Genomic DNA, 11,641 nt, shown 5'->3' with positions numbered 1-11,641 from the left:
AAATACATCCAAACATTTAAGCACAACTATTTACACACATACTAAGCAGGATAATATCTAATTGTAGATTGTGAACACACCATTATCTGATTACTTGGGGTCAGAGAACGATTTTTGAACAAAATTTTGTGCTGGATGTAAAAAATAAAGGTATTAGTTAATAACAAAAACTTTAAATCAACATGAAAACCATAATATAAATAAATAAAATATAGTTTGAAAATTACTTGCATAATATTTTCCTTTAGTAAAGCTATGCCCGTATCACCCACCACAAAGTTTTGCGTTTGTGGTTGAGACCTCGCAGAGATTACACCAATATTAGGGTTCTCAAACATTGCCTGTTGTTTAAGGAATACAAACTTTGCCATTGTTTATTATGTGCAATATATCATTAAATGGCCTGTTTGGTTTCTTCTTACTTGTACAATATACTTGGTTCTAAATACAAAAATTAAAACTCCATCACCAATCAATTATTAAAAACATTTTATTTTTTTTAAAAACTGTTTAAGTACATAATGCAAAACAAAAGGCTACAACAGTTGTTATTGCAGTTTCTTCATGCTTGAACAAAGCATTGACCAGGTCGTTGGCAATGCTTTCACAATTCACATAGTCCAGCGGTTCCCTCATCTTCATCTGGTGTGTTGGATTCGCTCGCACATTTGTAACTGATTCATTGAGCAATCAAGATTGTCAATTATTGGATCAATGTTCTTCACTTTTTCAACCAACTGACTGGTGTTTGCTTTCAGAAACCTTTGATGATCTGAGAATATAAAAATTAAAACAATAACAGGAAAAAGGAAAATGAAGACAAAATGGGAAAGAATATAAAGATTGAATCTAACCTTGTATTATCCTGTTTTTCTTCTTTCCCAGTATCCCCGTTTGGGCAGTATTTGGCTTTGATCAAATCTGCAGTAAATAAATAAGGTTGATAAGTCTGCAGTAAAATAAAGGGCTGATGAAGGCTGTAGTAATAGTTACAATTCTGAGTCTGAATAATCCAGGAGCATGACACCGCATAAAATAAATTAATCTTGGCTTATTCTACAAAACTCGATCCAATAGTACCAAAAACAAAAAAAAATTCTGTATTGCAAATGTGCACATGCCAATGTTAGACCAGAATGCGACCTTCCTTAGAATTGGCCCCAAATAGTTAACTACGACTGCTTAATTAAGATCAATTTTATACATTACATAGGCGAAAACTGTTTTAATAGTTTCTCGTGTATTACACTTACAATTTGCCGGCACATTTGATTTGGCAGAAGTCATATTGATCTCAAAGGAGCTTGAACCAGTTATGATCGGCGAAAACACATGGCCATCATCAGATGCAGAGATTTTGCCTGTTTACATAAAATATCTGTCAGTTCATCTGTCAATTGTTCATTTTTTTTTTCTTTTATTATTGCTGCCATGAATTGAGTTAATTCGTGCCTTTGATAAAATCTGCAGTAAATAAATAAGGTTGATAAGTCTGCGGTAAAATAAATGGCTGATAAAGGCTATAGTAATAGTTACAATTCTGAGTCTGAATAATCCAGGAGCATTACAGCACATAAAATAAATTCTACAAAACTCAATCCAATAGTACCAAAAACACAAAACAATTATGTATTGCAAATTTGTACATGACACTGTTAGACCAGAATGTAACCTTAAAATTGGTCCCAAATAGTTAACTACGACTGATTAATTAAGAATAATTTTATACATTACATAGGCGAAAACTGTTTTTAATAGTTTCTCATGTATTAATAGTTTCTCGTGTATTACACTTACAATATGCCGGCACATTTGGTTTGGCAGAAGTCATATTGATCTCAAAGGAGCCAAGAGTTAAACCAGTTATGATCGGCGAAAACACATGGCCATCATCAGATGCAGAGATTTTGCCTGTTTACATAAAATATCTGTCAGTTCATCTGTCAATTGTTCATTATACATAGAGTGCAACAGTGCCTCCCCCCCTTTTTTATTCTTATTTCCCATAGTGATTTAAAAAATATATATATTTATATATAAATATGCATATATAGATTATACAAACATTTCAGTATTTTGAGAGGGTAGGGAGATTATGTCATTCGCAGTGCTTCATGGGAGTGGGCAGAGCTATTTTGGATTGTGTTGCTTTTTAAAAAAAAACTATTTTTGACATAATTTTCACTACAGCATCATGGCTCTTGGGTGATGTAGTTTTCACCAGGAGTTCAACTGTGAAGCACGATTATTTACAAAAAAATAAGCTGAAGGCTTTATCAGAAGCAAACACCATGTATTAACAACCTCTTAGCTCACAGTAGGTCTGTCTTTAAAATTAATTTCCGTATGGAGAAAGTAAATGTTATTGCTTCCAGAAAACGCCAGTTGCACTCTATAATGTTTTCAGACTAACCAGACTAACATGTTACTTGGATGCCTGGTTGTCCTGCAGTGTTTGCTGTCTCTAGAGAGAGAGAGAAGGAAAAACCATGTTATTTTAAATGGCAATGAAAAGCGCTAGCCTATATAAATAGCTTTGACTTGACTTTTATATGTTTTGCTTATCACATTGTGACAGTGTCATTCATATAGCTTACATCTTAAACAATTTATCATGCAAATTGCTAAAAGTTAAATCAAAGACAGAGTAAAAGAAGAATTAAAAAGTAACCTACCAAAATTTAAAAAGTAAGTAACTGAAGAGGAATAAAATAGGCCTATGCACATATAAGCATGTCTGACTAAAATAATCTCTAAATAAGATTTAAAACTGAATAAATCCAAAACATTTATTTTAAGGTCCTTTATGGAAACCCCGCAGCTTAAATAAACGATGCTGCAGATTTTAGTTACATCAGATAAAAAATACAACATAGCATAATGCAAAATAAACATTGCTGTAAAACAGTCATGTTAAGCTGATGCTTTTGTGATATGGTTTAAAAAAAACATAGCATAATGAACATAAACAATGTTGTACATTTTTAAACCCATACTTTGATAAATTAATATAGTAGATACATTTGAATATCTGTATCACCAGTTACAGCAGATAAAAATACTAATAGCATGATGTGGATAAAACAAATACGTAGCCTTTGCTATTTAAAACACTAATGAATTATACCGTCTTTTCCTTATGTATAAACAATTTTTCAAATTAAAGATCATTGCATAATACAGATAAACAGCACCGTAGCATAAATTAATTATAGAGAAAGTACTCACTGTTTTGCATTTTTGTTGAGGTGGTCATAGAAGAGAGGGTGCATTTTTGGTCCAGACATGGGGTATGGCACACGTCCTTGTGTCTTGGCTATTTTATAGCCTTTTACAGTAAGAGCCTGTGGAAAACTATGGGAAAACGGCGGAGCTGTGTGTCCACTATATTCTTTCAGTACTCTATGAATGGAAGTGTTTAGGTTCAAGGCCCATTCACATTCCCAGGGGGTAGCCAGACCTTTTGATTACACGAGTGCCATATTTCACTGATAACTGTCACTCCTGAAAATAAGTCTTATGAATTAAAAGTAATTTATTACCGGTGGTACGAAAACAGCGATGATATCACTTATTTGTCACGCACACTGTCCATGCTGCCAGGCACTACCTGTGTGATTTTTTTTTTTCTTCAACCCTGGTGAAAATGTAAGATGATTTTATTTTTATATAAATCTAACATAATTGGTACAGTAAATTTGTAAAATATTTATTTTAAATGAACAGAATGCTTTCAACTTCAGTAATTTAGTAAGATTTTTTAATGAACGGCATGATTTTCAACTTCAGTAATTTAGTATCCTATCCTAACACCTTATAATTTTACTGAATTATGGTAATAGTAAGTATTGTTCACCAGCGTGTATTTTCATATATGTTTAGAATATGTCGAGTTCTGGTCATATTTCATCCCAAACTTAAAAAGAAAGAAAGATATTTTGCTTAAAGGAAAATGATGAGTACCTTAGACCTTTAAAACTTTTTGTATTGTCATTATTTTTGTCTCATTATTTAATAGTTTTCACCCCAAACTATCAAGACCTTAATGCAAAAAAATAATAATAATAATTCTCATTACTTAATGCAAAAATGAAATTCTAAAAAATGTGTCACTGTAGTTCCCTTTCTATGTCACTCCGAGTTACGTCGGATGACGACGAATTGGGTTTCGCTTAGAACACCTATAGACTTCGAGTATTACAAAACGAGCCAATGGCAAAGAAATGCCATGGGTCTGCGGAATTTGCATAGCGTATCTCCGCCTTACCTCGTGGGTATAAAAGGAGGACGCCGGCAACATGCAGATATGTTTTCGCTTCGGAGCCAAGAATATTTCTTCACTCCACAGTCATCTCTGACTTCGCTCTACGAGACGAGCTTCTCTCTCCAATGTTGGTGTGACGGCGATCTGCATCAAGCTCACAGTGCCTGCTGATCTGTGCAGTGATCTGCCAGTGTGTGTGTGTCTCCCTGTGTGCTTCAACATCGCGGAGTTTTTTTCTCCTCTCTTAAAAGAGCTGGCATGCGGCACGCCTTTTTAAAGACGGCTCGCCCGTGCATTTCTGGTTGCAGCGGACTGGTATCGGACTCTGATGGGCACGAGCGCTGTCTAGTGTGTTTGGGCTTTGATCATGCTTGAACAGCGCTCGTGGATGACTCATGTTCTCTCTGGGAACGTGATCATTGCGTCATATATAGGTCGAGACTCGGTGAACTCGCAAGAGTGAGAGTCCCCTCATCCCCCCTCCCCCCAGATCTTCGGCTGGTGGCCAGGGTGACCTGAGGGTGTTGGTCTGGAACAAGGTGCCGACTCTGTGTCCGCGACCCCAGCCCCCCTCTTTAATGACGGTGCCCGCTAGCGAACTGATGATTCCACGAGTCTACCCTCGGGTGGCCCGTGTGTTTTCATTTGGAGCTACAGAGGATGATGCTGTGTCTGTAGCAGCATCACTAGGTGGGCTTGATTCTTCTGGAAGTGACGACTCGTCACAGCTGCCACCCTCTGGTGTGCATACAGCTGTGCCTGAGTCTGATCCGGAGATGACGGCCATGCTTTCCAGGGACGATTGGTTTTTGGGTGAGGCCGCCGACCCGCGTCCACGGCAAACCCCAATATCTTTCCTCCCGGACATGCTCGTTGGTCTCATCCGCCTTTCCTCCACTCAGGGGCCGCTGCCCATGGGTACACAGGGGTGCCCCCGGTTGAACGCTCTGTTGCCATGCTACTGTGTCCTCAGAGTGCTTCCCGGCGCAATCCTAAGCACCCGTCCAAAGCCTGTAGTTCTTTTCTTCTACACTAATCTGTGGCGATATCCTATAGTGCCACAGGACAGGCAGCTGCCTCACTGCATCCCATGACCGTTCTGCTGGTCTACCTGACCCAGATGCTCATGGACATGCAGGAGGGCGGGACTGACCCGAGGCTCTTCAGTGAGCTGCGCGCCGCCACCGACCTTGCTCTCCGAGCGACGAAAGTGGCCGTACGCTCTCGGAGTCAGGTGATGTTCACCATTCTGGGGCTGACCGGTATGATGTGCACGATGTCGGGCGGACCCCCATCTCCCAGGTCGGCCTCTTCGGCGGTGCGGTTGAGTGCTTCTGCCCAACAGTTCTCAACCGTCCATGAGCAGGTTGAGGTTATTCTGCCCGACGGCCCCGCCGTCCGCTCAGATCCTTCAGTCTGTCCACCGCCGAAGGCGCCCTCCTACGGTTCCAACCCCGCCCGTTCACCCGGGCCTGGCTCTGGAAGACCGTAGGGGGGATGCCAAAGCCCTCTCCAGCCCCGCACCCCGCTAAACGCCGGGTTAAGCGGCACTTTTGAGATGGGCTGCTCAGAGATGAGACTCAGTTCTTTCCAGGTGTTGGTAGCAGGGCCACTCCTTTCCCCGGTGGAGGGCTGGCGCAGAATCCTTATTCAGAAAGAACTGACTCTCTCTTGTCTCTGAGCATATAGAGTTCTCGGACGACACAGAGCGCCGCCCACAAGCCGTGCTCTCCTCCTCCCCCTCTGTCCCAGAGGTGGTTGACACGGCGTGCCGTCCACGGACCGCTTCGCCCCTGTCCCCCTCTGTCGTCAGACCCCTGACAGAGCAGGCTCCCGTGGAACGCTGGTCCTTCCCTGGCCTCCTCTGTCAGGGTGCGGTTATGACCTTGCCCCCACACCGGGCCGCTATGCCGTCCACGTCTGGGCCGGTCATTCCGCTTCGCTGCACCACCGGGGGGACATCTGTGGTTCTTGACGCCGCTGGCACAGTTCGGAGCCAGCCTAGAGCTTCCCTTCTGTTCCGCTGGGTCGCGCGAACCGTCGGCTCGGTTTGCGATTCAGTTCGCATGGTCTCCTCCCCGCTTCAGGGGAGTCTGCTCCACTTTGGTCGGTGGCTATGCCCCTATCATAGAGCGGAGGTTGCTACCCTACTGGCGGTGGGTGCGATTGAGACTGTTCCTCCAGCCGAAATGAGGTCCGGGTTTACAGCCCCTACCTCATTGTCCCGGAGAAGTCTGGTGGGTTACGGCTAATCCTGGACCTACGTATCTGAACCGCAGGCTGCCGTTCAAGATGCTCCTGGCCAAACGCATTTCTGATGTGTGCGGCCACAGGATTGGTTTGCAGCGATCGACCTGAAGGACGCCTACTTTTATGTCTCCGTTCTCCTTCGACTCAGACCATACCTACGGTTTGCTGTCAGGGCACACGCATATCAGTACGCTGTTCTCCCATTCGGGCTAGCCCTGTCTCCTCGCGCCTTCACAAAGGTTGTTGAGGCAGCCCTTGTTCCTCCATGGGAACACGGGGTTCACATCCTGAACTATCTCGGTGACTGGCTGTCTTAAGCTCACTCCTGAGACCAGGTTTGCGAATACAGGGACCCAGTGCTCCGGCACCTAGCTCGTCTGGGCCTTCGGGTCAACTGGGAAAGGAGTAAACTTTGCCCCGTGCAGAGGAGCTCTTTTCTCAGTAAGGACTTGGTCGCCTTCTCCACTCAGCCATTGCTGACTTGCCTGAGACTATCAAGCGCAAGAGTGCGGTTCCACTGAAGTTTTTTCAGGGCTCCTGGGGCATATGGCATCTGCAGCCACGGTACGCCGCTCAGATTGCTTCGTATGAGACCGCTTCAGCTTTGGCTTCGCGACCAAGTCCCAAGGTGGGCATGGCAACACGGCACCCTCCGAGTACCAGTTACTCCGACCTGCCGTCAGTACTCACCCCGTGGTCGAACCTGATTTGGGACCAGTTCAGGGACGCACAGATAGATCTGTTTGCCTCTCACGACTCGACCCATTGCGACCTGTATTATTCCCTGACCGAGGGCACGTTCGGCACGGATGCACTGGCGCACAGCTGGCCGCGGGGCCGCAAATATGCATTCCCCCAGTGAGCCTTCTTGCGCAGACCTTGTGCAAGGTCAGGGAGGACGAGGAGCAGGTCATCCTGGTTGCCCCTTACTGACCCAACCGGACCTGGTTCGCCGAACTAGTACTACTCGTGACAGCACCTCCCTGGCCGATCCCTCTGAGGAAGTACCTTCTTTCTCAGGGACGGGGCACCCTATGGCACCCTCGTCCCAATCTCTGGAACCTCCACGTGTGGCTCCTCGATGGGACGAGGCAGGTTTGAGTACCCTACCACCAGCGGTGGTGACTACCATCACTTCCGGTAGGGCGTCGTCCACGAGACACGTCTATGCGTTGAAGTGGAACCTCTTCGTCAGCTGGTGCTCTCCTCACCGAGAAGACCCCCGGAGATGCTCGATCAGCGTTGTGCTTTCCTTCCTTCAACAGGGGCTGGAGCGAAGGCTGTCTCCCTCCACCCTGAAGGTCTATGTTGCCGCTGTTGCCGCACACCATGAACTCATCGAAGGTAAGTCGGTGGTGAAGCACGACCTGGTCATCAGGTTCCTGAGAGGAGCGAGGAGACTAAATCCGCCTCGCCCTCCTCTCGTTCTCTCTTGGGACCTCTCAGTGGTTCTAACTGCCCTGAAGAGTGCTCCATTTGAGCCCCTGCAATCAGTTGAGCTTAAATTCCTGTCTATGAAGACAGCGCTCCTGGTTGCACTGGCCTCCATCAAGAGGGTAGGGGACCTGCATGCATTCTCTGTTGACGAAGCGTGCCTGGAATTCGGGCCGGCTTAGTCTCATGTGATCCTGAGACCCCGGCCTGGACATGTGCCAAGGTTTCTACCACTCCCTTCCGGGACCAGGTGGTGAAACTGCAAGCGCTGCCCCTGGAGGAGGCAGACCCAGCCTTGGCACTGCTCTGTCCAGTACGCGCTCTCCGCGCCTATTTAGACAGAACGCAGTGTTTCAGGACCTCAGACCAGCTCTTTGCCTGTTATGGTGGGAAGCTGAAGGGAAAGGCTATCTCCAAGCAAAGGTTCTCTCACTGGATAGTGGAGGCCATTGCTTTGGCTTACCAGCAGCAAGGTCGACCGTGCCCCCTTGGTGTGACTGCCCACTCCACCCGGAGTGTGGCGTCCTCTTGGGCTCTAGCGCATGGCGCCTCGCTAACAGACATCTGCAGAGCTGCAGGCTGGGCGACACATAACACATTCGCCAGATTCTACAATCTCCGGGTGGAGCCAGTGTCCTCTCATGTACTCGCTTCAACCAGCTAGTCCTTGACCCGCTCAGGTGTCTGCGCTTGCTCGCCATTCCACTCCACGGACTGGATACGTGCGATTTCTCCTCAGGTGAGCTTCTCCGAAAGCCCTGAGTTCCTCCAGCACTCCTGACGTCGGCGCCAGTGTCTATTGCCTGCGCGTCGGCTAGGTGCCTCCCGTGTGCATGGTCCCTCCTCTGAGCGACCCCCACATGTGTATTTCCACTGCAAGCCTCTCTAAGCATGTGTCTTTCCCTTGGCAAGCCACCTTGCCACCCCTGGGGTTGAAATGTTTCCTTCGGGTCATATGTGTATTCTCTAAGTCCCCCCCCCCCCCCCCTCTGGGTTGGCATCAATTGCATACTTCTCCTAGCTTGGGATATGCTTCCCAGTGTACCTTGGTATTCCTATGATAAATGGAGTCCTTCGTCCAGTGTACGACAGGGATCTCGACTTACGCAGGGCACTGGAAGACAGCTGAGAAGGTGGCGTGATTAGACTGGTAACCCCATTCGTCGTCATCCGACGTAACTCGGAGTGACATCGAAAGGGAACGTCTTTGGTTACGTATGTAACCCTCGTTCCCTGAGTAGTGAACGGAGACGTTACGTCTTCCTGCCACTTTCCGCTGTACCGCGGGGATCGCCTGAGCTCAGTCTTGGCTCCTCAGCGAAGAAACATATCTGCATGTTGCCGGCGTCCTCCTTTTATACCCACGAGGTAAGGCGCAGATACGCTATGCAAATTCTGCAGACCCATGGCATTTCTTTGCCATTGGCTCGTTTTGTAATACTCGAAGTCGATAGGTGTTCTAAGCAAAACCCCATTCGTCGTCATCCGACGTAACGTCTCCGTTCCCTATTCAGGGAATGAGGGTTACATACGTAACCGCAAGGGGCGGAACTAGGTCAAAGGTAACCATCCATCATTTTGACAGAAAGTGTAACCGGAAGGGGCGGAAACTAGGTCAAAGGTAACAGGAAGGGGCGGAACTAGGTCAAAGGTAACAGGAAGGGGCGGAACCGGCAGGGGCGGGACAAGGGGCGGGACAGGAAGGGAGGAACCGGAATGGGCGGGGGAAGATCAAAGGAAAGCCACGCCCACCTGTCAATCAATCATTTTGACAGGTAGTGTCTCATATAGACTACTGTTATTATACAGTATGCTGTGAACTACTGTAGTCAGATTTACAGTAATTTTACCGTGGAATAAAATACTGAAGCTTGCTGGATATGTGTTGCCAGTAAGTTACTGTTGATTTTACGTTACATTTTTTACAGTGTAGTGAAGAGAGAGAATGGGAGAAGGAAGTTTGTGTGAGGTGGACTTGGTCACCACAGACCCAAATCTGTTGCTACTGTCATATGCTGCACTGTCTCTTCATGTGGCACATTATGTTTGGCACATTGAATGGGTCACTAATCATAATAAGGTAATACAATGTGTAATCAAGTGATGACTGATTACTAGTAATGTAAATGCAAACTGCAAGAGAACTGCTATCTGGCTACTCAAAATAAACTAACAATATATTCAGTCAGCATATTTGTATTTGATCTGTGTGAATTACAGAAATATAAGACTTGCTAGACCTACATTTAGCTACCAAGCAACCTTTCCACAAGGATAGATTGATTTTATTATATACATTATTATTATATCTTGATGAGAATTGATGCAGAGTAGGATGAGTGTGTGTGTGTGTGTGTGTGTGTGTGTGTGTGTGTGTTGTAGTAGTAAAGAGAGAGAATGGGAGAAGGAAGTTTGTGTGAGGTGGACTTGGTCACCACAGACCCAAATCTGTTGCTACTGTCATATGCTGCACTGTCTCTTCATGTGGCACATTTATGTTTGGTGATGACTGATTACTAGTAATGTAAATGCTAAATGTCCTAATACCTGTTGATACTACAACAATGCAAAGTATATGCTCTTAACCTTGCAGTTTTTCACATATCATGTAATACTCAATTTCTCCATTTCTTGCCACAAAACTCTCCAGAAAGTGCTATTTAATGTTGTTGTTTTTTAAATCTCCGGGTGGAGCCAGTGTCCTCTCATGTACTCGCTTCAACCAGCTAGTCCTTGACCCGCTCAGGTGTCTGCGCTTGCTCGCCATTCCACTCCACGGACTGGATACGTGCGATTTCTCCTCAGGTGAGCTTTTCCTAAAGCCCTGAGTTCCTCCAGCACTCCTGACGTCGGCGCCAGTGTCTATTGCCTGCGCGTCGGCTAGGTGCCTCCCGTGTGCATGGTCCCTCCTCTGAGCGACCCCCACATGTGTATTTCCACTGTAAGCCTCTCTGAGCATGTGTCTTTCCCTTGGCAAGCCACCTTGCCACCCCTGGGGTTGAAATGTTTCCTTCGGGTCATATGTGTATTCTCTAAGTCCCCCCCCCCCCCCTCCCCTCTGGGTTGGCATCAATTGCATACTTCTCCTAGCTTGGGATATGCTTCCCAGTGTACCTTGGTATTCCTATGATAAATGGAGTCCTTCGTCCAGTGTACGACAGGGATCTCGACTTACGCAGGGCACTGGAAGACAGCTGAGAAGGTGGCGTGATTAGACTGGTAACCCCATTCGTCGTCATCCGACGTAACTCGGAGTGACATCGAAAGGGAACGTCTTTGGTTACGTATGTAACCCTCGTTCCCTGAGTAGTGAACGGAGACGTTACGTCTTCCTGCCACTTTCCGCTGTACCGCGGGGATCGCCTGAGCTCAGTCTTGGCTCCTCAGCGAAGAAACATATCTGCATGTTGCCGGCGTCCTCCTTTTATACCCACGAGGTAAGGCGCAGATACGCTATGCAAATTCTGCAGACCCATGGCATTTCTTTGCCATTGGCTCGTTTTGTAATACTCGAAGTCGATAGGTGTTCTAAGCAAAACCCCATTCGTCGTCATCCGACGTAACGTCTCCGTTCCCTATTCAGGGAATGAGGGTTACATACGTAACCGCAAGGGGCGGAACTAGGTCAAAGGTAACCATCCATCATTTTGACAGAAAGTGTAACCGGAAGGGGCGGAAACTAGGTCAAAGGTA

The 11,641-nt window shown here is 46.2% G+C and overlaps 1 long non-coding RNA gene across 1 annotated transcript; it reads right to left on the bottom strand.

Annotated features, from left to right (window-relative positions):
• Window positions 1-573: 573 nt before the first annotated feature.
• Window positions 574-2,027, bottom strand: LOC143738972 (uncharacterized). Its single transcript, XR_013204109.1, has 4 exons — window positions 1,798-2,027; window positions 1,254-1,361; window positions 855-921; window positions 574-772 (listed from the first exon to the last, which is right to left on the bottom strand). It is a non-coding gene; the product is annotated as an uncharacterized LOC143738972 (long non-coding RNA).
• Window positions 2,028-11,641: the final 9,614 nt, after the last annotated feature.

Source organism: Siphateles boraxobius, unplaced genomic scaffold (genome assembly GCF_051911475.1).
Source record: "Siphateles boraxobius isolate OS27281-9 unplaced genomic scaffold, OSU_SipBor_1 16, whole genome shotgun sequence".
NCBI classification, from domain to species: Eukaryota; Metazoa; Chordata; class Actinopteri; order Cypriniformes; family Leuciscidae; genus Siphateles; species Siphateles boraxobius.
The sequence above is the reverse complement of the archived record's forward strand: the minus strand, read 5'-3'. Positions and strand labels throughout refer to the sequence as shown.